The 27,793-nt window shown below is 42.2% G+C and overlaps 2 long non-coding RNA genes across 3 annotated transcripts; one reads left to right on the top strand and one right to left on the bottom strand.

The window, feature by feature from the left end:
• Nucleotides 1-1,459: 1,459 nt before the first annotated feature.
• On the top strand, nt 1,460-27,253 carry LOC147998210 (uncharacterized). 2 transcript variants are annotated; one of them, XR_015646539.1, is made up of 5 exons: nt 1,460-1,550; nt 1,863-1,995; nt 4,717-4,849; nt 25,435-25,474; nt 26,900-27,253. It is a non-coding gene; the product is annotated as an uncharacterized LOC147998210 (long non-coding RNA). The 2 variants fall into 2 exon arrangements; XR_015646540.1 differs by lacking the exon at nt 25,435-25,474.
• On the bottom strand, nt 13,820-19,976 carry LOC147998211 (uncharacterized). The gene is made up of 2 exons (XR_015646538.1): nt 17,133-19,976; nt 13,820-14,803 (listed from the first exon to the last, which is right to left on the bottom strand). It is a non-coding gene; the product is annotated as an uncharacterized LOC147998211 (long non-coding RNA).
• Nucleotides 27,254-27,793: the final 540 nt, after the last annotated feature.

Genomic DNA, 27,793 nt, shown 5'->3' with positions numbered 1-27,793 from the left:
GAAAGAACTGGAAGAGCTTGAAGTGGCTCGAGACCCCATATGTACAACAATGCCAAGCAACCAGAGCTTCCAGGGACTAAGCCACTACCTAAAGAATATACATGGACTGACCCTGGACTCTGACCTCATAGGTAGCAATGAATATCCTAGTAAGAGCACCAGTGGAAGGGGAAGCCCTGGGTCCTGCTAAGACTGAACCCCCAGTGAACTAGACTGTTGGGGGGAGGGCGGCAATGGGGGGAGGGTGGGGAGGGGAACACCCTTAAGGAAGGGGAGGGGGGAGGGGGATGTTTACCCGGAAACCAAAGAATTATTATTACGTATTAAATAAATTAAAAAAAGAAAATCATCCACACTAAAAAAAAAAATCCATTTTCTTAATCTTCTTTCATCTAAACTTACCCCCTTCTTTCTCTAATTTTTTTAAACAAATTGTATTCTTTTATATATTTGGATGTTTTGCCTGTGTGTATGCAGTGTCCATGGATGTCAGAAGAGGATGTCACATTCCCTGGACCTGGAGTTACAGAACTGCTGTAAGCCTCCATGTGGGTGCTAGGAGTCAAACCCTTATCCTCTGGAAGAACAGCTAGTGCTTTTAACCACTAAGCCATCTCTTCAGTTCCTTGTCTAACATTTTTAGATCAAATCCAAACCATAATGTTATGTCATCTGTAATATTCTACTGTAGGTTTGTGTATCTTATCAAAATATATAGGCTAATGGGATGGTGAGATGGCTCAGTGGGTAAGGGTGCTTGCTGCCATACTAGAGGGACAAAAGCAATTTCCATAGGTTGTTCTTTGATATCCACATATTCATGAAATACCATTCCTTGCATATACAGTCAATAAATCTAATAACAATTTAAAATAATACATATAATATGTATAAATATGTACATGTAATATATATATATATATATATATATATATATATATATATATATATATATATATATATATATATATATATATATAGGCTAGGGGTGGAATTCAGCGGTAGGATGAATGTTTAGCATGTTTAAGGCTTCGGGTTCAATTTCCAATGGTAAAATAAATAAATACTGCTGAAAAAAATATGTAACTTCCCAGGCATGGTACTACATACCTTTAATCTTAGCATTGGGAAGGCAGGGGCAGGGGCAGGGGCAGGGGCAGGGGCAGGGGCAGGGGCAGGGGCAGGGGCAGGGGCACGGGCAGGGGCAGGGGCAGGGGCAGAGAGGCAGAAGAGGCGGAGGCGGGGGGGGCGCAGAGGAGGCGGAGGCGGAGGCGGAGGCGGAGGCGGAGGCGGAGGCGGAGGCGGAGGCGGAGGCGGAGGCGGGGGCGGAGGCGGAGGCGGAGGCGGAGGCGGAGGCGGAGGCGGAGGCGGAGGCGGAGGCGGAGGCGGAGGCGGAGGCGGAGGCGGAGGCGGAGGCGGAGGCAGGTATATCTCTGTGAGTTTGAGGTCGGCCTGGTCTATCTATATAGTGAATTCCATGCCTGCTAAGCCGACACCGTGAGACTCTGTCAAAAACAACAACAATAGCAGCAGCAACAACAATAACAGAGGTAAATTTCCACATTCACCTCTTTTTTTTTTCCTTTTTTTTTTTTATTAACTTGAGTATTTCTTATTTACATTTCGAGTGTTATTCCCCTTCCTGGTTTCCGGGCCAACATCCCCCTAGCCCCTCCCCTCCCCTTCTTTATGGGTGTTCCCCTCCCCCGCCCTCCCCCCCAACAATCACAGCTACAATACTTGTATCATTTGTTTTAAACTAATGCACTCAAACTTTGTCACTGTTGACAGAGATGGCATTTTGAGAATCATGGTGCTTTCAAGTATTTTCAGCGGTTTGTGATTTTCATTCTCTCCCCAAGGCAAAGCACCAAGACAAAGCTCAAGCATGGACAAGTATTCATATGATCTTCAACACGTCATTTCAGTCTCCTCTTTTTTTTTGGTTCTTTTTTTCGGAGCTGGGGACCGAACCCAGGGCCTTGCGCTTCCTAGGTAAGCACTCTACCACTGAGCTAAATCCCCAGCCCCTAGAAAGCTTCCTTCCTTCCTTTCTTTCTTTCTTTCTTTCTTTTTTTTTTTTTTTTGTTCTTTTTTTTCCGGAGCTGGGGACTGAACCCAGGGTCTTGCGCTTGCTAGGCAAGCGCTCTACCACTGAGCTAAATCCCCAACCCCATTTCAGTCTCCTCTTAACAACACCCTTCCAGCAAAGACTAGCAGAGCAGAAAGACCAGCTAACCTAGTTTTCCCCAGGAAATGGGATCCTAAAGTGCCAATGGGACCTTCCGTTAACCTTACTCAGAGCAGATAGTAGGGATTACCTTTGCTCCTGGACTTGCTTTATTTTGTCCAGAGAGTCTTTGTAGACTTGCTCCCCATGCATATAGTTTTTCCTCTAACACTAAAAACATATTCCAAACATGTTGTTGAATAGCTACCCTTGAAGAGGAATAACATGTTATTACACCTTAGACAGAGGCACAATCCTATGTAGAATATATGAAATGAGACTTTTTTTTACCATTGGTATTTCTGAGGGAATTAACAGATTTTTATTTTCAGTATTTTTTTTTGATATAGGGTTTCACCGTGATTTTCAGAGACTTTTAGGATAATTTTTTAAATTAAATTTATTTTTTTTATTTTTGCTTTTCTAATTGTTTTCATGTTTTGAAGGTGAAGTACAATAGCATCATTTCCTCCTTCCCTTTCACACCTCTAATGCCTCCCATGTAGTACCATTGCTCTCTCTCAAATTTATGTTCTCTTTTTCATTCTATAGCTTCTCCTTGGAATAGGAGACTATCATAGAGAACCACAACTGGTTAATATGCAGAGAAGAAATGATCCCGTGATGTACACAACTAACTAATGCATCCACAACACAAGTCTTACACCTAAGACTTGGGGGGGGGGGGCGTGCAGGAGCCACAGGAACAACAAGTCTGCTCTGAGATTGCACTTCCTGGAAATTTATCTTTAAATTTCATATGTGTTACTATATTTACAGGTTTCCTCCTCTATCCTCTTTCCCTACCTCTCCCATGTACCCTAAATCCTCAAATTTATGACCCTTTAAAAACTATTATTGTCACATACACACATAAATGAATAAATATATGAAAATAGCATCTGCTTAGTCCATTTAGTGTTAATACACACACACACACACACACACACACACACACACACGATTTCAGGGCTCACTACTGCTATAAGATAAGCAATTAGGGGCTCATCCCGGGGAAAGATTAACTGTCCCTCTTCTAGCACCTTTGACTCTTCTTCCTATGGGGTGAGACATGGAAAAACAACGAAAATGACCAGTGTGGCAAAATAGCCCCCGTGGTGCAATAGTGGCACTTACATCTTGGAGGTAACCAATAGCAGTCAAATAGGACTTAAGACCTGAATCCATGCCTGGTACTGTAAACCTAACCAACTATCCATGACTGGTAGGACATTGACCCTAGAGGAGAACCTACTACTGCCATCTTCCTAAACCAATATAATTTCTAACTGAATTCTAAATATTTTTTCTAATGCCCACAGAGAAGTCTAACTCTCATCCCTCATCAAAGAAGCTTACTTTAGCAATATATGGAGAGCATTACAAAGTCATATAGTTTGTCAAAGTGCAGAGAACTCCAGGTCATGGTGTATCTAACCCCAAAAGATATATCTACAACAAAATCCCTACACTGAAGGTTCAGGGAACCTCCTAGAAGGGAGAGTAGAAAGACTATAAGAGCCAGAAGACCAGGAACTCTGTTGCAAGATTCTTGTAATATTTTAAACTATTTGTTTAGGAAGTGTGAAAATCAATGATTTTTCTTACATATGAAAGCAACATTTGTCTTTTCTGTTTTCCCTCCCTACTTATATACTCTTGGTTCTTTGGGGCTGCTAGAGAATGAATTGGTAAGAAGGCATATGGAAGACAAATGTTTCTATGCATGTGTGTGATAGTGGTGGGAGCTAGGACATTTCCAGGACACACTTAATTCAAGCTTTGCTTTAAGCTAGTCATTGTTCTTTAAAAATGTTTACTTGATATACAATTTATTCACTTAGTATATTTACAGTTGCATAACTATCACTACAATTTGCAAACATTTTAATTCTTTCAAAAGATAATGAACTCTTAGTGTCATTCTTAGGTTCACTCATCTCGGGCTCTAGGTAGACTTAGTGTGTCTCCTATTTAAATATATGACCCAAATTCAACCATGGATAGCCTTTTACATCGGACATTAGGTGTGCTTAGAGTGGTATGGCCAAAGAGCAGTTTGTGTCTCTACACTATAGACTTAGCCATTCTGGACATTTTATGGTTATTGTCTCACCTTGATTCAATTTTCAGGTGTTTTTTGCAAGTTGGGATCTTTGACATTCCATTGATAGCTAAGCCTTTGCCACTTGGTTGAGTTTTTTTTTTCTTTTGGTTCTTTTTTTTTTTTTTGGAGCTGGGGACCGAACCCAGGGCCTTGCGCTTCCTAGGCAAGTGCTCTACCACTGAGCTAAATCCCCAACCCTGCCTTTGCCACTTAATATCTAAAACAAAGTTTGAAATAGAAAGCTCAGAACAGTTATGTGACTCTGAAGTATGAAAAAAAATAAGTTAATATATTCCCTCTAGCTTAAATATTAATATTAATGAATTTATATCTAAATAAGAAACTAATATAAATGCATTCCAATATGTTCTGCTTTTAGCTCTCCTAAAAGCAGTGTTATTACTTCGACTGGGTAATAACACTCTGCATCTCCAGGAAATGTGACACATCAAGAAGATAACTGGAACAAGAATCTCACACCAAAAGATGTTTCTTCAAAAATCTGAAAACAGGTAAAATGTAATAGATACCAGGCAAATAAACCTAATAATGTAAGAACAACGTAACCTTTTGGATGTATATGGAAACAGTCATGGAATACGTATGTATATTTTCCAATTTCTTTTCATTTTATTTATTATTGTGGTGGTGTTTGCGGGTATTTGGGGGAGTGAGCATCTGTCACAGTACACATACTGAGGTCAGAGGACAATTTTGTGGACTCAGTTCTCTCTTTACAACTTTACATGGTGTTTTTGTTACTTTTCTGTTGCTATGATGAAACACCATGATGTAAAAACAACGTATGGAAGAGTTTATTTTGGCTTATGGTTTCTGTGGGATACAAGTTCATCATGGCAGGGGGCATAGCAGAAAGAGGCAAGCTTATCAGCCAGCAAAAGCAGGAAGCTGAGAAATCACATCTTTAACAATAAACAGGAAGCAGAAAGCACACCCCCACACCCCCCATGATGGGGGAGAACTAGAGTCCAGTGATACTATAAACTCTTAAAATTCTCTCCCTGTAAACATAACTTACTCCAGGAAGGCTATAATTCCACATAATCTTCCCAAATAGTGTCACCAACTGGGGACCAAGTGTTCAAATGCTTGAGCCTATTTGAGGAACATTGTACATTCAAAGCACTACACATGGGTTCCAGGGCTGAATTCAAGTTTTAGGCTTTGGCAGCAGGTGCCTTTACCCAGTAAGCCATTCTACTGGCCTCTCCTTTTTCTTTAAAAAAAAGTATTGACTTTCCCATTTATAGACTGCCACTTTCTTCTCAAATACCTGTACTCACTCTGGAAGTGATTAAAAGCATGTACATTGTTCTTACAGAAGACCGGTTTGGTTCCCAGCATTCAAGTCAGGTAATTTATTTAAAACTAGATGCAACTCCAGCTGCAGAAGATTTGACTCCATCTTCTAGCCTCCTCAAGCGTCTGCGCCCATGTGCACTCAGACATAATCAAAATTAATAAAAATTTTTTTTGAAATAGGGTCTCATTATTATCCTGGCTGGGTGGAACTCGATATATAAACTAGACTGGCCTTGAACTCAAAGAGATCCATCTGCTTCTGTCTCCAGAGTGAGAGGATTAAAGACTTAGGCCACCATATCAGGAAATATAATCTTTAAATAAAAGTGTTAATACACACTTTAGATACAGATTATTGAGACAAAAAATTCCAAGTCCTCCATTTTGTTCCAGTGTTTAGTTTAAATTGTAGTCTTGGGATTTTTTTTTCTATTTAAAAAACTTTTTCCTTGTTCCTGGGCTTCATGATTATTTCCTCTCTTCCACTGCTGGAGCCCAACAGAGCCAAGCCTTACATCAGAGGTGCCTATTTGCACTAGGAAACTTTTGGTAAAATATGACTGGCCCTATAAGCTTGTTACAAGGAGCTTTGGGTTAGTCAGTAAGTCTTTTAAAACTATATTTTGACCATTTGGAGGAAATCTGTTCAGTCAGTATGTTCTATTTGGGTAAGGATTAAATAGAGGAAGGGGAACTTCTGTTTGCCAGGGGAATGAAGGAAGTGTGAGACACAGGCGCTTAATATCATACACCATCAGAGACTTCCTGGGTACCACTGTTTAGGCTCGCTGGGCTCTTAATTTTGGTTCATTAGAAGAGCAAACGTTCCCCACAGTTAGTGAATAGGAGTTGTGACTCAAATACAAGACTGCCTTAATTAGGGTTTTATTGTTGTGAAGAGACACCATGACCAAGGCAACTCTTATAAGGACAACATTTAATTGGTCCTGGCTTACAGGTCAGAGGTTCAGTCCATTAACATCATGGTCGTAAGCATGCAGCCTCCAGGCAGATGTGGTACTGGAGAAGGAGCCAAGAGTTCTACATCTTGATCCAAAGTTAGCAGCAGGAATTACACACTGGATTTTATACTAGGCATAGTTTTGAGCAAGTATTTGAAACCTCAAAGCCCTCTTCCACAGTGACACATTTTCTCCAACAAGGCCACACCTACTTGTACAAGGCCACACCTCCTAATAACACTACTCCCTATGGGCCAAGCTTTCAAACAAGAGTCTAAGGGAGCCATACATATTCAAACAACCCCAAAGACCATTACCATGAAAATGGTAAAGATTTCAATCAACATCCCTTTATTATTGAACAAAAACTACTTCTGACTTCTGCCATTCTAAATTGCTGTAGGATATAGCATTAGGACTCTATGCTAAACCCTTTTCAGTCTGAGAAAGTTCTCCTCTTCTCAGAGCCCAGGTATGGAACTTTTCATGTTTTTGTATTACGTCAATGGATATACTTTGCAAGTACATCCCAATGCAATGAAGTGAAGATTACATCTTCATTACCCTGAAGGAATTATTTCATTAAGTTTTCAGATGATACTTAAAATGGCAGTAGCAGATTGTCCAAGGGGAGGTGTATGTGTTGTTGTTAATCTGAGGAGAAAGACTTCACAGCTGTGCTACAATGACCTCATTTATCCACAAACATTTGTTGAACTCCTAATACTTACAATAGATAAGAAACTTTTACAGCCCCTATTAGTATCAAGAGTAGGGACACAGGTAGTAAACATTGATAGCTGTCTGCTATAGATGGGCAACTGAACTCAGTTTCCTCAGGCTGGAAAGATGGCTCAGTGGTTAAAAGCATTTGCTGATTTACCAGAGGCATGGGTTTTGTTTCCTGCATGCATGTGGTGGCCCACAAATCATCTGTAATTCTAGTATGGACGGACCTAACACCTTCTTTGGCCTCTGTAGGCACCAGGCATGCACGAGGTGCATGTAACATACACACAGGCAAAATGCCTATACCCAGAAATAAAATTAAAAAAAATGGTTCTTAACCTTGCTTAGGTGTGTTAATATAATTAAGCCCTCATTAATGAAGTGGGGGTTTAAGTGAGTTGCATTTTTCCTAGACTGTGCTTTCACATGTTGCTTGTGCTTCGCCAATGTTTTCTTTATCTTTTCCACTGGCTAGAATTCACCTTCAATGTGCAGAGGTGAACCCAATAGGAGGACCTTGGGTCTGTAAATGATGAAGCGGAAGAACCTCATTGGCCTGAACGCACATATCTATATTCTTCAAGCCACATTAGTATAGGCTTTTTAATAGTGACTGTCTTAGTTTGGGTTTCCATTGCTGTGAAGAGTCACCATGACCAAGGTAACACTTATAAAGGACAGCATTATTCTTTTGTTTTTGTGGCTTACAAGCAGATGGCTTACAGGCTCGGATGTTTAGTCCATTATCATCATGAAGGGAAGCATGGCACAATCCAGGCAGATATGGGGCTGGATGGTCCAAAACTTCTACTTCTTGATCCAAAGTCAGCCAAGAGGAAAGAATGTCCTGCAAGCAGCTAGGAGGAGGGTCTCTTCCACATGGTGGAGAACTTGAACATAGGAGGAGACCTTTACACAGTGTCATTCCCTATGGGCCAAGCTTATTCAAGCCACCACACTCATATACTAGTATCCTAATATAAATATGTAAAATCTATTTTAGATTGGACACTTTGTAGTCAAGAAAAGCAAGAGCAGTACCAAGGTTAGGGGTTACTTACAGTTGAACAAGCACAAGTCAAAACAAGAAAAGAGGTCTTCTCGGGTGATGTTTGAAAGAATATGCAGAGATCTATTGCAATCAAGCAATGTAGAAGTTGACTGAAGAATATTCGCAGCAGAAGGAAGGGCAAATGTAAAAGTCCTAAGATATGCAAATGCCTAACATATCTTAGTACCAGCCAAGAGGTTACTGTGCTGGAATAGAATGAAAAAAAAAAACACTTGGGAAAGACAATGTAAGAGGTGGTAAAGAGAAAAAGACAAGGGCAAGGAAGTAAATGATATATGGCCTGTTGTGTGCCCTTGTGAGGATATTGTCTTTCTTTGTTGTGGTAGTAGTTGTGCTAGCTGTGGAACCCAAGGTATTGCACAAACTCAGAAAGGATTTGGCTACTGAATTGCATTCCTGCAAAGGACATTGGTTTTTCATTTAAATGAGAAGGGGACTGATAGAGGTACTTTTCCTGTTGCTATGATAAAATTCCTCAACGAAAGCAACTTAAAGACAGTGTTTATTTTAGTTCACAGTACCAGAGGAACACAGTCCATCACAGTGGGGAAGACATGGCAGACAGCTGGTATGGTAGGCATAGTTGCAGGTGTAGGAGAATAGATCATCACATTGCATCCCTACTCAAGAAGCAAAGAGTAAATAGGAAATGGGGCCAGGTTATAAAGCCTCAAGGCCCATTTCCAGTGATCTACTTCTCCAGTGAAACTTCATGTCCTATAGATTATACAGCTTTCCCAAACAGCACTACCAAATAGGAATTAAATGTTCATACACATGAGTCTATGGAGGATATGCCATATTCAAGTCACAATGGGACTAATATAGAACTCTGTCCTCTGGCCATGACACGCCTATAACAGTCTTGGAAGAAGAACAAGTAATTACTTGCAGGGAACTTTTACAATATTGAGCTTATTAACATTTCCTTGGAGAAATTAGGGAAGATGATCATGCCCTCAACTAAGATGATAGCCACTGAAGCCACAATCCTATCCTGGTTGTGGGGTTCCCAGTAAGCATCAAAGCATCATAGTAGGCAGGTAAATGAAGTGTAAAGAGGTGAGAATGAAAGCTCAGTTCAGCCCCACTTAGTAGGTCTGGATCAAACGTCCAGAGAATCTGATGCCGGGAGAGTTACTGTAAGTTTATTCAAGCACAGTAGAATTTGGAAAAAGGTTTCCAGGCAACAGTCCTTCCAATTCCAGGGGCACAATGAAGCTTAAAGTATGACTACATAGAAAATCCTGTGCCAAGTCCATCTGACCATGAAGATGGGTTCTTTAGCTTAAGGGCCTAGGATCTGATGTGATCTCTGACTGAAATAGTGGAGAGGTCAGCAGGCCTAAAGTACTTGTGACACATCCCCTAAGGATGGTTCTATTAACTGAGAGCTAAAGACAAAGGTCTAGGGAGGGAGAATCTGAGATAAACATTCTGAGATATTTGGTTAAGGCCTGTCTCTAAAGTAAGCACAGGTTACCAGGTCAATAGCAATATTTACTCTTAGCCTTCAGGGCAAAATGTAGGTTTTCCTTCTTTGAGGAGACACACCTGTCCTTAGCGATTCCCTTTGTGCTCACATCACCCAGTCACATATAATCTTGTCTGGCTGAATGTAGACTTGAAATGTGTGAACAGGAATGCCTAGTTTTTTGGCATTCTAAAATGACATTATTATCTCTAAGGTTCATACTTCAGAAACACAAACTTGAGTTAAACAAAAAAGCCAATGTTTTAGTTATGTTTGTGATCTTGTGTTGGATTCAAATATTCAATTGTCTTCAATTATAGCTATTCAGGAGTTTTTGTGGCCCAAAGGCAACAAGCTGGACAATACTGTTATGAGGTACAAAGGTAACCAAAGGGTGGACTCCATATATTCAATTTTTAGGAAGTTGTCACTCATGCTAGGATAAGATTTTTTCTACAATGTATCTGTTTTGAGATCACCCATGCTTCTATTAGGAAGCCAAATAAATGTATTAGTTCACCAAAATGGACTTATATGGGACAAGTTAGTCTTCAATATATCATTTGTGCCCTATCTAGTATGAATAAATGCTTGTTCACATATCTTCAGAAAAACAAATACAAAATGAGTCAATGCAAGACTGTGAGCTAGGGAAGGGATATCATCAGCTTCTGTTTAAATAAGATACTTCTGGTTTCTGTGTCAAGTAGATCAAGGGTAGGTGTAGGACACCAAAGGTAGAGTTGAAAGACCTGTTCCAAAGCTACTGCAGTAATCTAATTGGGAAATCATGGTGGCTGGATCTATGCTGATCCATTAATGGTGATGAGATTTCAGTTAACAGTTTGAAAGCAGTGTGAACAAAGGCTGCTGATGCAATAGATATGAGATGTAAGAGAAATGAAGAGTCAAGGATGATACTCAAGTGTGTTGCTTATTAGTTTTTGCCAACTTGATACAAGCTAGAGTAATCTAAGCATAATGTCTTAGTTAGGGTTTTACTGCTGTGAACAGATACCATGACTAAGGCAAGTCTTATAAAGAACATTTAATTGAGCTGGCTTATAGGTTCAGAGGTTCAGTCCATTATCATCAAGGTGGGAGCAGGGGAGCATCCAGGCAGGCATGATGCAGGCAGAGCTGACAGTTCTACATCTTCATCTTTAGGCTACTAGTGGAAGACTAGCTCCCAGACAATAGGACAAGGGTATTAAAGCCCACACCCTCAAGGCAATATCTACTCCAACAAGGCCACACCTCCTAATGGTGACACTCCATGGGCTGAGCATAAACAAACCATCACACAGAGGTAACATCAATTGAGAAAATGTCTTCTTCAGACTGACCTGTAGGCAAACCTGTGGGGCATTTTCTTAATTGACTTGGAAGGGTTCAGCCAACTGTGACAGTACTGGCTTACTCCCCATGGCCTGGTCACCTTGCTTTCTTATAGCACTCAGAGCTACCATGCCAGGAATGACCCCACCCACAATCATCTAGACCGGTCCATATCAATTAATTAAGTCCAATTAATTAAGAAAATGCTCTACAGGCTTGTCTGAAGCCCAATCTTTTTTTTTTCCTTTCTTTTTTTTTTTTTTTTTTCCGAGCTGGGGACCGAACCCAGGGCCTTGCGCTTGCTAGGCAAGCGCTCTACCACTGAGCTAAATCCCCAACCCCTGAAGCCCAATCTTATGGAGGCATTTTTTTTGTGTGTGAGGCTCCCTCCTCTCCAGTGACTCTAGTCCTGTATAGGTGATATAAAATTGGAGAGCACATTCACCAGTGGAGAGAAGGCAGATGGAGAAATAGTCTGAGGTGAGAGATACAGGATGTACCACTGTTAGGGTTTAAATCTCGGCCTGTGCCTGGACAGAAAACACCAAGCCAACATGGTTCCATGTAGAGGCTTAAGGAGAGGAGAGGAGAGGAGAGGAGAGGAGAGGACAGGACAGGACAGGACAGGACAGGACAGGACAGGACAGGAGAGGCCAGCCATGGGCACATGGAGGGAAGCAGGGGAAGGGGGAGAGAAGGGACAGGGAAGAGGGGAAGAGCAGGGAAGAACAAAGAGCAAGCAAGGGGGAGAGGAGGGGGCAAATAGCACCTTATATAGTGTTAGGCACAGCTGGCTGTTGCCAGGCAACTGTGGGGCAGAACATACTTGGCTATTCCCAGGTAGCTGTGGGGGTGGAGCTTAGACAGAATAACAACAACCACCCTTTCCAGTTTGGGGAGCTAAAAATGAACCAGCAAGAGTGATTGAGAAAGAGCTATTAGTACAGGAGGACAAAAAGATGAAAGTAGCTGGGGTCTTAGACAATTTGTCATAAATAATTTCAATGAGATTCATCACCAAAAGGTGCAAAGAGACAGAATGGGAGCATTGCTCTGAGAATCAAAAAGCTCAGGTGTTATTTTCAATGTTTCTCATCTCTGAGATGTTCAGTGAGCCTTTCAATAAAATAAAAATAAAAATAAAATGAAGGATCAGGGTGTTGATCTGTGGAAGGAGATAAGCTAACTTCATGATACAAGAACTCTTGTTATATTGAGAGAGGAAACACACTTTTATTGGGAATTTTCATAGGTAACTAGGCTGTAAGGATTTGTTTGCTTGTTTGTTTGAGATAAGATCTCATATAATCAAGACTGGTGACCAAGCCAGCCTAGTCAGTCAACAGGTTCTCCAAGACAGGAGTGAAGATTAAAAAGAAAAAGACAATTAGACAACTTTTACTATGACTCCAGCCAGTTCTGAGACTGAAGAAGATTTTAATGGTTTCCAATTTGTTTTTAATACCACTTTAATTACATTCAGAATATAAGATCAGTTCTGAGTCAAGGAATAAGCAAGACAATAAACAAAATCCTGTAAACCCCTTTCTAGGGGTTAGTCGGGATGACCAAGACAAAAGGAATGCCACACAGGCTTCTACTGAGCCTGCTCTGAGCTTTGCATTAACTCAAATGTAAATGTTCTTAATCCAGGCCTACTTCCTGAGTACTGGCCTAAAGTCAGATTTATTTCTGCCTTGAGCTTATTTCTTTTGTCCTGGTAATGTCAAATTCATGCCATCAAATGTCTAGAAGCTAGTAGCTCCAAAGGCTCTCTACAGACTGGCCTTGAACTCCTCCTGATCTTCCTGCCTCCACGTCCCAAGTGCTAGCTTTTCAGGTGTATACTGCCATGCCTGGCTAGTAAGGATTTTTGTTTGAGGGTGAAGAGTGTTTCTGTACAGCTACAACCACCATAGTGTTTCAAGGATCACATAGAAGGTATACAATGGGCACGAATGTGATACTTATACGAGAAACTCTTTAGTTCCATTTTTTGTCTCAATACTGAAGAGAAAGAAGCAACTCACAGAAAAATTAAGCCATATTTCCATGTGAGCAGTGTTCAGAAGGAAATAGAACTACCAGGTCTATGTACATAAAAATCACTCAATTCTTGTTATCCTCCTTTGAGCCAAATCTGTCCATCAACTCTTAAAGCCATTCAAAGGTGCAGCTCAATATTTTCCTCTTCTCTCTTTGGTGCCTTTCCAGCCATCGGGGATGCCAAAGAGGCCAGCAAAGCAGGCAGCTAAAATGGGAAGGTTTTCAGTGACAATTATAGAGTCATGAACTCTGAAATGACTCATTGGGAAGAGTCCACTTTAAGTTTATTTACTGGGAATGCGAAATTTTTCAGTCCACCAATTCTTTCTGATAAACATTGGCAATACTTACCTATAGATATTTAATCTGACTGAAATAAGCTCTGGAGGAGGCTTATTTTCTTATTTTGAGTCATTTTTATATTATTTATTTGTTATTTTTTCTGTTGGTGCTAAGGATTTGAAAGACCCCCGAAGGGAGCCCCCCACTCAAGTCTCGGGAAAGACGCGCACCCAGTAGGACACAGACACCGACCTGCTGTAATCACACGAGGAAGATTTATTGTGAGCGAGATGAAACGAGAGCTCAGGCCAGCATGCTGGGGTCGAGACTCATACGCCACACAGGGAGTAGAGGAGTTCGACCCCGACCTGAATTTTCACAGAGCTTATAAAGGAAAAAACCACAAACCAGGAGGATCAAGAGGGAGGGAGGAGGGGAATTCCAAAACCATAAACTGCCCATACAATTTAGGACTTTGTGACATTGTGATTAGGGGTAGTGACATTTTACAGGGCCATTGGACCATTGTGGCCGGAGGCTATGGGTCATTGTGGCTGTTCCAGGAAACTTTTCATGCAAGAATGTTCCGGGAACCATTGTACAGCAAGGGAGGGGCGAAAAGTTCATGTTCTCACAGACCCTACCTCTTCTTTTTGGGTAGCTAGGCGGCTTATTATTAATTTTTAATCCTTCATTCCCCACTTCTTCTTTTTGTTAATAGTTCTAATCCTAGAACTTCATGGAGAACTCAGCTTCATCTAGCATAACAGCTTGGTATTGTAGTCTTAACATGAGGATTCTAACCTGGACACTATCTAAACCTGCACACCAAGGTCATGACTAGCTTTTAGAACTTCTAAGCTTATACGGACTGTGATCCCTGAGGCACAGTCCCAAGAAGTGTTAAGAGTACTAACATATGCAATGTTACATCATTTGTAATGGAAATCAAGCCTATCCCACACCTATCTTGATAGAACCCAGGACAAACATGACTGAATTTCCCTCTAGGTCCCAGCTCTCAGCCCCAACAGCTAGTACACGGCTGGTGAGGGCTGAGAATTGACAGCTGTCAGGGTGGTCAGCAGCACCAGGTACGGTCCTTTCCAGCGAGGCTCGAGTGTCTGGACTCAGTGTAGCTGCAACCTGGAACTGATGGGATGTCTCAGGGGTCTCCGGGGCATAGGCTGCTGTCAGCTGTGAGCAGATTTCTTTCTGTATCACCTGTAGGTCTTTTAGCCTGGCACACAAATCATTATTACTATGGCACTATGACATGTTGGTTCAGTAACATCATCTAATACAGTCAGGGGGGCTGAGGCCCCATATAAGATCTCAAAGGGGGTAAGGCTGAATCTGGAAGGGGTATTTCTTGCTCTGAAGAGAGCAAGAGGGAAGGAGTGTCACCCAGTCTGTGCCAGTCTCCATGGTTAATTTGGTCAGGGTCTCTTTTAGAGTTCTATTTATTTACCCTACCTGTCCTGAACTTTGAGGTCTGTAAATACAATGTAATTTCCAATTGACCTCTAAATACTTGGCCACACCCTGGCTTACCTTGGCAACGAAAGTAGGGCCGTTGTCTGACCAGATTACCTTGGGCATTCCAAATCGGAGGAAGATTTCTTCCAGTATCTTCTTGATGATTGCAGAGGCCGTCTCTTGTTTGGTGAGGAAAGCTTCTATCTATTCCTGAAAAAGTATCTACAAGCACTAGGAGATACTTGTGATTATATTTTTCTGGTTTTATCTCAGTGAAGTTCACTTCGACTTTTCACCAAACTCTCTAGGTCTCTTTGCCCTGTTTGCTTGCTAAGCATTCACTTATTGACATACCTTATACTTTCTACTGTCTCTCTGGCTAAAATCTTAAAGTCTATTACATACACTTAACTACTTGGACAAACTTTTTATCTCCTAATTGAGTCCATTTCTGTATTTGGCAAAGTGAGTCTTTTCTTTGTTCTCTGGGAAGTATAGCTTTCCCCTCAATGTGCCATTGTCCTTTATCTTTTAAGCAATTTGGGCCTTTTCTAAGTGAGGCCATCCCTTAGTCCGATCCCAGTTCCCAGTGGCTGTCTCTTGCAGGCCTGCAACCAGGATGGGCTCCTGCATAACCATTTTTCGAGCCACTTTATCTGCTTCGTTATTGCCCCATGTCACTGAATCTCTTCCCTCCTGATATCCTGAGCAATGAATAGTACTCACAGTTGTTGGCTTCACCAGGGCATCCAAGAGATGGTAAAGGCATCTGCAGTGCTGATGTACTGGGGGGGGGTAGAGGTTCAGCCATCCCAGATGACATTGTGTTGTCCACCATGGCAGCACCCACTTGTCTCTGACCTTCATTCATGAAGAGAACTGTTCCCGTCTGTGGACAAGGTCCTCGGCTTTCAGCAGGGGTCAATCAGCCAGTCGCAGAGGTCTTTCCTCCACCCATGGGCTTCTGCCAGTACTTGACACTCGTGCTGTGGTGGCTCCAGGTCCGGATTGGGCAGCAAGGTGACCAGATTGTCCCCAACCGGTGGAGAATCTAGTCCATGGCAGCTGACCAGTGGTCCCATCTTTTGGGACACTCTATTCAAAGGCAGAACATCAGCCACTCTATCACAGTTTAAGTCCTGGATTGGGTGATAATTGTTAGTGCCCGGCTGGCAGGAGTGATATGTTCCAAGTAGAACAGCGCTAAGCCATTCGTCTCCCAGCATCAGGTACTGGTGCACTGAGACAGGTCTTAAGCTCCGCATACACAGTCTGTAGATATGCATACACATGGCCTCACCCAGCCATTTCAGCCCACGCAAGCCATTTTGGAGAGCAATTTTCTCATGAGCAAGGGATAGGGGCAGTCAGGGATGACTATGAACTAGTGGGTTACCCGGCCCACGCCAAGGTCCACTGTTCTTCGGGCAGTCCATAAGTATTGTTTGTTGCCAGTAGGCCCCTGTACCCAAGGTCTTTGGATATTGGCCCACTGGAGGGGGGCATAGGAGCACAGAGCATTGGGTCCCTGCATCCACACTTCCCTTCTATCTCTGTACATAGCCAGCACTCTAGGACCAAGAGGCTCTCCAGTGTCCCCTCTTGTTCTTTCTGGGGCAGTCCCTGACCCAGTGTCTTTTTTTTTTCTTTCTTTGCATTAGGCACACTGATCTTTAGCCAGGAATTCTCTTCTGTTGCCAGGTACTGTCTTCCTAGGTTCCCTAACTACTGTGGCCAGTATATGTTCCTCTCTTGTCTTTTATCTCTCTTTAGCTCTCTAGCTTCCTCTTCTTTTAGTCTCTTTTCTTCCCTAGCTTCCTGCTCTTTTTACCTTCTTTCTTTCTTTCTTTTTTTTTTCCAGTCTCTTTGCATCTTCTTCTACAGCTATTAGGTGCTGTCCACTTTTCTGCACAGACCCTGATTTTCTCTGCAACTTACAATAACTCTCTCAGCGACTTAGCTTAACCCTTCAAGTTTCTGTAACTTTCTCTTCATATCTTTTCCTTATCTTAGCCAGATTGGTGGGGCACTTTCCAGCCCCTAGGAGACCCACCCTTGGAGCCTGGGGGCAGACCTGGAGCACTCCCTACCTTCAGGGGTATGAAGAGAGCAGGCAGAAGTGAGGGCCTTCTATGCGTGTTGGAACCCTTTTTTTTTTTTTTTCTGGCCTCTAGTAGGATTCCGTCTTTCCTCAGTGGTAAAGAAGACCTGTAACAGTTACTAACAAGCATATCAAATGGGATGGTGAGAAAACAAGAGAATCTTGAGAATAGAGTCTACCGAAGAGGGCAAACAGCATTTAGTCACACAGCTAAACCAGGAGGCCTTTCTTGGAACAAAAAGGCCATTGTCAGTGTCAGCTCCATGGCTTTGCCTCTCAAGAGAACCAGCCTCCAAATGACACTAGGCTTCTAGTAACAACTAATAACAAAAGGATGGAGAGATGGTTAGAACCTGGTTGCTAGATGCCAGGGGGCTGATAAAAGAATTGTAACCAGTTCACCTGGGGCTATCAGGACCTCAGTAGTAGCCCTTTACCAAACTGTCTCACTGGGTTTAAAGGGGCCAAGGAAAAGAAAACATTAATCCTGACCTTGGCTACCTCCAAGTAATTTAGTGCTGGAGACTGACTCCTCCCTTGGAATAAAGACAGCAGATAAGGCAGGCTTCCTTAAAGAACTTCTCTAAATGAGCACTCTCCTTCTGTGAGCAAATGTCAGAAATTCCTTTCCTGTTCTTGTTTTCCTTATAGCCCCACCTAGCTCTCAGCCTTTTTAGATTATTCTTCATGTAGCATTTTTAACACAGCCTGTCCCTTTTTTATAGCCTATTAACAGCATTTCTGATCTTTTAGGCAGCTACGCACTAAGTGTCATACCGGCTGAAACTCCACCTTTAAGATTCTTTGCTCCCAAGCAAAATTTAAATCCTTTTCCAGCTTATCTCAGCTGTCCACCATGAGATTCCCAGAGATCGCGAACCAAGGTGTAGTAATTCACTAAGAAATCTCTCTATAGTGTTTCTTTTTACCTTAAGCCTTTTCCTTTTAAACAGCTCCTGAAGAGCCAGAAAAATTGGGTGAGACTTGAGAAGTCCCCATGCTCGCTGCAGCAGCTCCGCAGCTAATTTCGCTCCCCTCTACTGTGTGCTGCGAGCACAAGCACAGATAAAACACTATTTTAAAAATTAACTTTGGCTATCAACCAACACACCGCCACTAGAGCGGGGTCCATAAGATTAAGTTTCTTACTAAGCATTAAGGGGACCAAGTAAAACTCTTCAACGAACAAAGCAAACAGTTTCATGATTTCAAACACAGTCGTCAGTCCAAGATTTTAAACACGGTCGTCAGTCCAAATTCAAACACGAAACAAAAGTCAAAAAAACACTGGACAATACCACAGAAAACAATCCAGACAAACAAGACCAAGACAAAGCATCCTATAACCAATTTCCACAGATGCCTAGTACCTTCAGTACCTGGCCCAAACTGCAGCTTAACCTTAGCTGCTTCCGGGATACCAAACACAGAAACAGAATACAGACAACAGACACTAACACATCTAAGCACACTTGTCCGTGCCTATACTTAAATAGGCAGCCGAACTCGACCTCCAAAGTCACAGTCAGATCTTTTTGACTGTCCGTTGCCGGGTCCTCCCGACAAAATTCGGCTCGAGGAACGTTTCTCACGCGTCCCAGAGCCAGGACCCAACAAAGGCTGACTCATGGAACGTCTCTCACGAGTCCCAGAGCCTGCGCGATTGGGGCATCCCCCGGTGCGCTTTCTAAAAAGGAAAAAAAGAAAGAAAAAGACTATTCGGAGTAGGAATCCTTCATCTACTCACAGGCGCCATTTCGGGGTGGGGAACCTTCTTCCACCCGTGCACAGGGCAGGAAACCTTCTTCTGCCCAGACAGTGCACTAAGACCTTAAACCGGTACCGAAAAACACAGACTACAGGACTTAATTCACACACACTCACACACACGAGCACAAACAAAAGAGAAAAAAAAACAAAAAAACAAAACCGACGTCGACTTCGTGTCGACCAGAGGCACTGAAACTGATCGGCAGGTCGCAGACCTTGCCTAACAAACCGGTCGTCAAGGAGTAAAGTCTCCTCTGGACCTATCAGATGGGGTTCACCAGGCGTCCCTGGTCCCCCCTTGTCCTCCTGGGACGTCTCCCAGGGCGAACGGACGGTGGGTACCTGGACACGTCTATCCCTATCCACCCCGCTCTCCTTCCTGGAGCGCGGTCTCACTGAGCGTCCGCAAAACCGAAACAGCGATCGCACCAGATTCCCAGACAGAACATAGACACAGACCCAGACACAGCGCTGAGATAAAACAGAGAATCTTACCTCCAAGTGGGTCTAGGACCCCTGGGTGGTCGCGCAGATCCCGGACGAGCCCCCAAATGAAAGACCCCCGAAGGGAGCCCCCCACTCAAGTCTCGGGAAAGACGCGCACCCAGTAGGACACAGACACCGACCTGCTGTAATCACACGAGGAAGATTTATTGTGAGCGAGATGAAACGAGAGCTCAGGCCAGCATGCTGGGGTCGAGACTCATACGCCACACAGGGAGTAGAGGAGTTCGACCCCGACCTGAATTTTCACAGAGCTTATAAAGGAAAAAACCACAAACCAGGAGGATCAAGAGGGAGGGAGGAGGGGAATTCCAAAACCATAAACTGCCCATACAATTTAGGACTTTGTGACATTGTGATTAGGGGTAGTGACATTTTACAGGGCCATTGGACCATTGTGGCCGGAGGCTATGGGTCATTGTGGCTGTTCCAGGAAACTTTTCATGCAAGAATGTTCCGGGAACCATTGTACAGCAAGGGAGGGGCGAAAAGTTCATGTTCTCACAGACCCTACCTCTTCTTTTTGGGTAGCTAGGCGGCTTATTATTAATTTTTAATCCTTCAGATTGAACACAGGCCCTCACCATAATAAGCAAATGCTCTACCACTGAGCCATATCTTGAGTCCTTTTGAGTTTGTGTAATGCTGTATGATTGCTTTTATGGACTCTATAGGATAGCTCTATTTTTATTCTCCAAATGATTCTGTAGGGTAAAGGGCCAATAAAATTTGTGATCTTGAGATCATATTTTTAAAATAAAAACATCATTGTACATTGGTTTAACCTTTAACCTTCAGTATGATTTTTTTCCTTCTCAACTAGAAAAAAAATGAGATTTCAAAAATGCAGGCTGGCCATAAAAAAGGTAACCAAAACCAAAACAAAACAACTTCTTTTCTTTTATCATATATACCAACCTAAAGTTTTCTCAGTGGCTTGTTGTCAAAAGATAAAACAGAACAATCTAGCCCCGCCCCCACCACAAAAAAAAAAAAAAGAAAGAGAAAAGCAAGCAAGCAAGCTGCAGAGCTGTTTTGCTGCACTTGGGTTTGATTGAGTCTACTAGTAGACCATCAAGTAATCAGCCTTTGGACAGTTGTTTAAGCAGCATAACAAGAAAGATTATGAAATCGCCTTAAAAAGCTTCTGTGGTCTTTTCAGGAATGACAAGGCTGCTAGAGTGTCCTGGTCTTTCTGACAACGTAGGATTATTGTCCTGCTGTGTTATTAACATGTTTGCAACCTGGACAGGCACAGCAGTCTCTCTTGAGCAACTACATTAAGGAGGAAATTCAAGCTGTTCTTCTGATCAAACTCAAGTCCACAGTTGACAGTTTGCCCACTTTCTTGGTACCTTGCTCTCTTTTTGGTGCCTGGACTCCCTTTGTATTTGCTTATCTGGGGATGTCTGACTCAAGAGGGTGTATTTGCACAGCCAACCTCTTTGGTGAGCTCCAGGATTGCTTTAGTTGTTACTTGAGGCCCCAAAGGGCATTTATTATGTGACTATGAGTTGTTTCCTTTGATTTGGGAATGAAGCAGGAGAAAGAGCCAGGACCCTTGTCTAATTGGTCCCCAAGAATCACATAAGTAAACGCATGATTGCCTTTTCTTGTTTTCATACCATTACTAAGAAGGATGTGAGATCTTTGTCGTTGATTGTAAGGCAGGATATCAGTTTGCTTTCTAACTGCCAATGCTGGAAAGCCTAATCAGAAACAGCTTACACCAGGGTTCACCCAAACTTCATGTGGCTGGGCACCTGGAGCTCTTGAGAAAATGGAGATTCTGAATCTACTGATCTGGGGCAGGCTGGCATCTTGATTGTCTAATAGTTCCTAGGCATGCAGATTGCACAGGGAATTATATTGCACCTTTAGTGACAGGGGCTTAAGAGTAAGGTCATTAATTGCCTCAGGGAACAAGTCCAGAGGAGGAAAGCTCTAAGAGAGGCTCACCCAGAAGTTTCATGGGATCATCACAAATCAATTGTCTATCAGCTTTCCCATCGTGAGTTTGTTGCTATTGATCTGTATGTTTGTTTCCTGCATGGTTACAAAGTGAATATAGCAGACCCCACTATCACTTCTTCAACCAGCTAGAGACAGAGGTGGAAGGGCCAGTTTTTCCTTCTGCCTGTCTCTCTCTTCATAAATAAAGTACATTCACAGATCTTCTCTCACAGCCTATTGGCCAGAATTAGGTGTTGTAAGTTCTTTTCTGTTCCAATGACCACCAAGAAGCATTGTTCTGATTGTCTTCTCCTGTTCAGGATTCATCCCATAGGGTTGAGGCCGTATTATGTGCTTCTTTGAAATACATAGCCATCAGAAACCTGAACAAACATCAGGGTACCTACCATTTGTTAGGGAGAAAGGGGATGACTGGACTCTTGGGCAAGCAGCCCAGTGTCTATCATAGGCACTGTCCAGAGCTAGATGTCTAATTTACATGGGTAGTGAAGGAATTCAAGTTACATCACAACAAATGTCACTGTGATGAAAAAATTCTGTTTAGCATTGTGTTTAATCTTCAGCCAATGAGTAACACAATCTAAACAACATTCACTTCTACAGTAAGGGCCAATTCTAGTGAAACCAGTGAAGTAAAGTATTTGTTTTTAGCATGTTTGTCCATTTAATGGTCTCACATTAACTATTCTCCAAGTCCAGAAATCTGTTATGTACACATGGCCTCTCCTACCTCCCAAGGGGCCTCTTTTCAACAGTATATACATCTCCAGGCTGAGTTTCACTCTCCAGACAGTGGAACAGACAATGGTCCATCCTTAGAGCATTTTGGTGGTTTGAATATGCTTAGCCCTTAGGGAGTGGTACCGTTAGGGGGTGTGGCCTTGTTGGAGGAAGTGTGTCATAGTGTAGTGACAATCTTAAAGAAAGAGCTTAGATTCCATAATATGAGAATGGTCCGCTGAACTCACTAAAGGAAAAGATGAAGAGTTACTCATAGTAGGGATGTGTATTTGAGGGTCAGTCTTTGAAAGACATGGAGATCTGTGAGGCACTTTCAGGTAGAGAGTCAATATCAGAATAAGATGTGCATGTTGATCATCCTTAGTTGCTTGAGACTTGGATGCTAAAGCCCTTCTGATGTAAGTTACTTTGCATAATAGCAATGTGGCTTCTCTGTGTTAGAAAAAGGCCAAGTAGAAGATTCTATTCATACTTGTAGGTTAATTACTGTGGCCCAAATCTGGGTTGATTTTTTTCCAGCCACTGTTAACATGGTTCAGGTTTTCTCATGTTTCCTGATAACTTCTTGGAAATGATAAGATTGCCTGGAATATAAAACTAAGAAATGACCTTTTCCCACTTTTCAAAGATTAGCTATAGTAGGGTAATCTCTTTTTTTCTTGCTTGTTGTTGGGTTATTTCATTAATACTCACATGTCTCTCAGCAGGGTGTGCTCTTGCCTGCCCTAGTAGTTCTGGTATGCACCTTGCCTCAAATGTTTTCACCATATACAACTCTAAAAGCTCTCACTGCTTCAAGCCTACATATCTGGCAATTAAGAGCAAGGGCTCTGGAGCCAGGATCACCATTTGCAGGATCTTAAAAAATATTTAAACTTTCTGTGCTTGGGTTTTCTCACCTGTATCACCAGGATGATAAATATGTACTCTAGAATAATTTTATGGGATTTAATAAATGTATGCTCCACAGAACCTGGCACACAGTAAACATTTAATATCCATATATTATTTCAGCCTCATTCCCCCTATTAGTTATCTTCTGTCATGTAGTTGTAGAATTGTCTTTATAAAATATCTTAATAATATCTCCTGAGCTGGTGAGATGGATCATGTAAGTCTGGTATTCTTGAGCTGATCCCCAGAACTCACTTAAAGGTAGAAGGAGAGAACTGACTCCAAAAAGTTGTTCTTTGGCATCCCTATTTTTAAACCAAGGCCTGTATATGTCCAAGTATGCATATACACACACATATATATCATAGGCACAACAATAAACAAAATAAGATAATAATAATATCTAGTGTATGCCAGGTACCATACCAGGTACTTTAAACCACAGTACCATAGTTAATCATTGCATTTTAGCTCTATTTTACATATGAAATGGAAACTTAGGGTGCTCCTTTCCCAACTCTCTAACTGTTCAATGAGAACAGTTGGTTGGGTATTGTGATGATTAATATTAATTAACAACTTGACAGGACCTATAATCACATAGGAGACACACCTTTGGGCTTGCCTGTGTAAGATTTTCTAGATTAGGTTAACTGAGGATTCTACCTAACTGTGTGGATGGTCTTACTACTATTCCACTGGATCAGGGTCCCAGACTGAGGAAAATGGAAAAGGCAAACTAAACATCAACATTCATTTCTTTCTGCTTCCTGACTACAGCTGTAAGATGACCAGCAGCCTGAAGCTCCTGTCATCATGACTTCCCCATTATGAACCCTGAAACCATGAGCCAAAATAAAGGGGTCCTCCTCCAAGTTTCTGTTGCCAAGTAATTTGTCATAGCAATGAGAAAAGGAAGCAATGCGGGTGTCTTAGTTTTTCCTTTTCAGTCCCTCTGCTGAAAAACCTTAGCCCTTCCTATCCTATTAAAGCTTTCCTAATCTACTAAATTAAGAACATTTTTTGTTCTTCATGACCAACAGCCCTTATTAGTACCAGTTTGCCTTGCTTTTAATTGCTGTGTGGATATTTTGGTCTGTGCAAAATGAGCTTCAGTAAGACATCCCCCTCTCTATATACCTACACTGTGCCATGGGATGCACAGACACTCCTGGCCATCTGCAAACAGGCAGCACCAAAGGGCATTGGCTATCCATTAGTGATATTGACTGCCACAGCTCTTCAATTTGATCGAGCTCTCAAAACTGAAGTGTGGAACACTGAAAAGAATATATTCTACTTATAAGTTGAGATATTTAGTGGTTAAGAACAGAAAAAAACAATGGTATGGTGAAATGTGTGCATGTGAGCTTTAGGTTCAGGGGAATCTCTTTTATTCAGTTGGTCTTTATCTGGACACGTTGATCAGTTATTGCCCCAAATCCTACAGAATAAGCAACCTCTGATTTCCAATGGCTTACCATGAAACATCTCTATTTCTTAGTCAGGCTTTCTATTCCTGCACAAAACATTATAACCAAGAAGCAAGTTGGGGAGGAAAGAGTTTATTCAGCTTACACTTCCACATTGCTGTTCATAACCACAGGAAGTCAGGACTGGAATTCACACAGGGCAGGAAGCAGGAGCTGATGCAGAGGCCATGGAAGGATGTTACTTACTGGCAGGCTTCCCCTGTCTTGTTCAGTTTGCTTTTCTTATAGAATCCAAGATTACTAGCCCAGGGATGGCACCACCCACAACGGGCTGGGCCCTTCCCCCACCCTTGATCACTAGTTGAGAAAATGCCTTACAACTGGATCTCATGGAGGCATTTCCTCAAGGGAGGCTCCTTTCTCTGTGATAACTCCAGCTTGTGTCAAGTTGACACACAAAATCAGCCAGTGCAAGGGGTCTGCAATTTGGCTATGCTTTAGTTAGACTTGTCTTGAATTAGCAGAGCTTGTCTCTGGATTGCAGACCCAATCATACTTATTGTCACATTTCCTCATTCTTGGTACAGCAGTTCCCCAGGTTGTGTTTTTTCAATGAAGGGTGTGCTGGTTGATTTTATGTCACCCTGACACACAAACTAGAGTTATCTGAAAGAAGGGAACCTTAATTGAGAAAATGCCTCCATAAGATCTGGCTGTAAAGCATTTTTTAATTAGTTGCTGATGGGGGAGAGTCCAACCCATTGTGGGTGGTACCAGCCCTGGGCCATGGTACTGGGTTCTATAAGAAAGCAGGCCGAGCAAACCAGTAAATAGCACCCCTTTACGGCCTCTGCATCAGCTCCTGCCTCCAGGTTCCTACCCTGCTTGGGTTCCTGTCCTGACTTCCTTTGGTGATGGACAGCAACGTCAAAGTATAAACTAAATAAACTCTTCTCTCCCTTTTTTTGGTTACAGTATTCCATTGCAGCAATAGAAAGTCTAACTAAGAGAAAAGGTAAGAAAACACAGAAATGCAAAGCAGACATACAGAAAATTAGGAGCCTCAACTAATGTCAATTAGATTGACACTGCACTAGCCAGAGCAAAAGTCACATGAACAAGCTCCAAATCAAGCAGCGGAAGGATTTCCTATTTTACTAGGAGGCGTTGTAAAGTCTTTGGCAGAAAAGAAAGGGTAAAGATTTGACAGTAACCCAAACTATATGCTGGTGATGATATGAACTCACTGTGTGACTTTGAACTTACCCTCCTCTTGCCTCAGTCTCCTGAGTACCTGTGATTACAACCATGAACCATCAAATCCCACTGGAATCTTAGATTTTGAAACTTAATTCATGATGGATCAACTAATGAGAGAAAAGGAGACCCAATTTATCTTTGCTTTGTGACTTGACAGAACATCGTTTAAATCCTGGAATGTCAACTTTGCCATTTGTCTTGGGATGGCCCAGTGGTCCGATTGTCAAATGAACTCAGAATAGCTAGGAATGTATGAGCAAACAAGGGGAGTTTTGTCTTTTCCTTTTCTTTTTTAAAGCTTTTTTTCTATTTATTTATATAGCTTTTATAATAACTCAAATAATTACAATTTTTTAAATTAAGCTGTGTATATCTGCCAGTTAGTCATGCTCAGTTGGTAGAATGCATGTCTAGCACGCACAAAGGCCTAGGTTTAATCCTTAATCCCCAGCACCATATAAGCCAAGCATGACAGGAGGTGAACACTGGAGAATAAGAAGTTAAAGCTAACATAGTGAGTTTGAAGACAGCCTGGACGATATGAGACTCTGTCTCAAAAGTAAATTAACAAATAAGATGAACTACTTTATAGTCACTTCTGCAAGAACCAAACCAAACCAAAACACCTCTTTCTAAAGTACCATACGTTCTTCTCTACTGGGAAAGTACTGGGAAAGATTAGAAAAATCCTGATGCCCAGACCCCATACCAGATTAATACTCACATTAATGTCTTTAAGAGACAAATCCCAGCACTGGGCCTAAAGCTTCCTAAATGACTCTAATGTGTATCCTCCCACTTTCTAACAAGTTGAGACTCTCCTGAAGGGAATCAGTCAACAGGTTGATTAGGTCTAGTACACCTACTTTTACTTAAGGTTATCAAATGTAACAAGCAATGTACATATGCTAAGGCCCATTAAATCGTTCTGCATCCCATAACAATGCAACTCTAACATGGTAAAGCTTGTTTCTTTTTCACTGTACTTCTTGGTAAACTTTGAAGTGGCCACAGGCAGTGACAGCTCTTTGAGGCCCTGGTAATTCTCCTCTTGCCTCTCTCTTTACTTTCTGGATGGGGACTCTGGTTTCTTTTCTCAAGTGATTGGGGGTGGCGTAGAGATGGTCTCAAGAGTATGAGGCAATTCTGGTCATGGTGTTCCCTGCTGCTCTTTTTCTAGGAAATCCACTTGTGTTCTAAGAAGATGATTACATTCACCTCTGCCTGGGGAGAAGTCACTGAAGAGCTGTACCGAGGTCAAAGCTTCTCCAGAACATGTCAGTAGCAACTCAGAAGTATAAAACAAACAATTCTGAAGTCCCCAAAGACTCTTATTGGCTCGTGATGAACAGAATGCCTGACTAATGTGATGTAGTGCATGTGGAGGGCACTGTTACATAGGGCAATTCCTCATGCCTCCAACTTAAGAGATGAACAAACATGCCCTATCATATTGTAGAAAATTGAAACTAGTTCCTTTGGGGACTGGGGCTTTTCATTTTAACACTTCTATTAAAAAACATTCTCAAGTGTGTGATAGATTGATTCTTTGAATAGAGAAGTTAGAAAATGACTTCGTTTATCACTTTGAATGCATCTCACCTTTGATCTTGTTTGGGTGCAGTACCACTAACCATACCCAGCTAGGGCTTCACATGTCCCCCCCTACCTCAGTCTGCCCCTTGGCCCTGAGTATTTCCTGAACTTGCCTCAGCACAATTGACTGTCATTGTCTCCATCCTTACTACCCACTGCCCATTCTAGTTTGGTTTCTGTTGCTGTGACAAAACACGGACCAAAACCCAAGTATGGAGGAAAGAATCCACCCCATGCTACAGCTCTCAGGTTACAGTCCATTAGTGATGAAAGCCAAAGTAAGAACTCAAGGCAGGAACTGAAGCAGAGACGATGGAAGAATGGTGATTCTTGGCTTGCTCCCAATGGTTTGCTCAGTTGTTGCTTTTTTTTTTCTTTTTTTTTTTCTTTTTGGAGCTGGGGACCGAACCCAGGGCCTTGCGCTTGCTAGGCAAGCGCTCTTCCACTGAGCTAAATCCCCAACCCCCAGTTGTTGCTT

The sequence above is a fragment of the Rattus norvegicus genome, chromosome X (genome assembly GCF_021556685.1).
Source record: "Rattus norvegicus strain SHRSP/BbbUtx chromosome X, alternate assembly SHRSP_T2T, whole genome shotgun sequence".
NCBI classification, from domain to species: Eukaryota; Metazoa; Chordata; class Mammalia; order Rodentia; family Muridae; genus Rattus; species Rattus norvegicus.
This window is presented reverse-complemented; position numbering and strand designations above follow the sequence as displayed.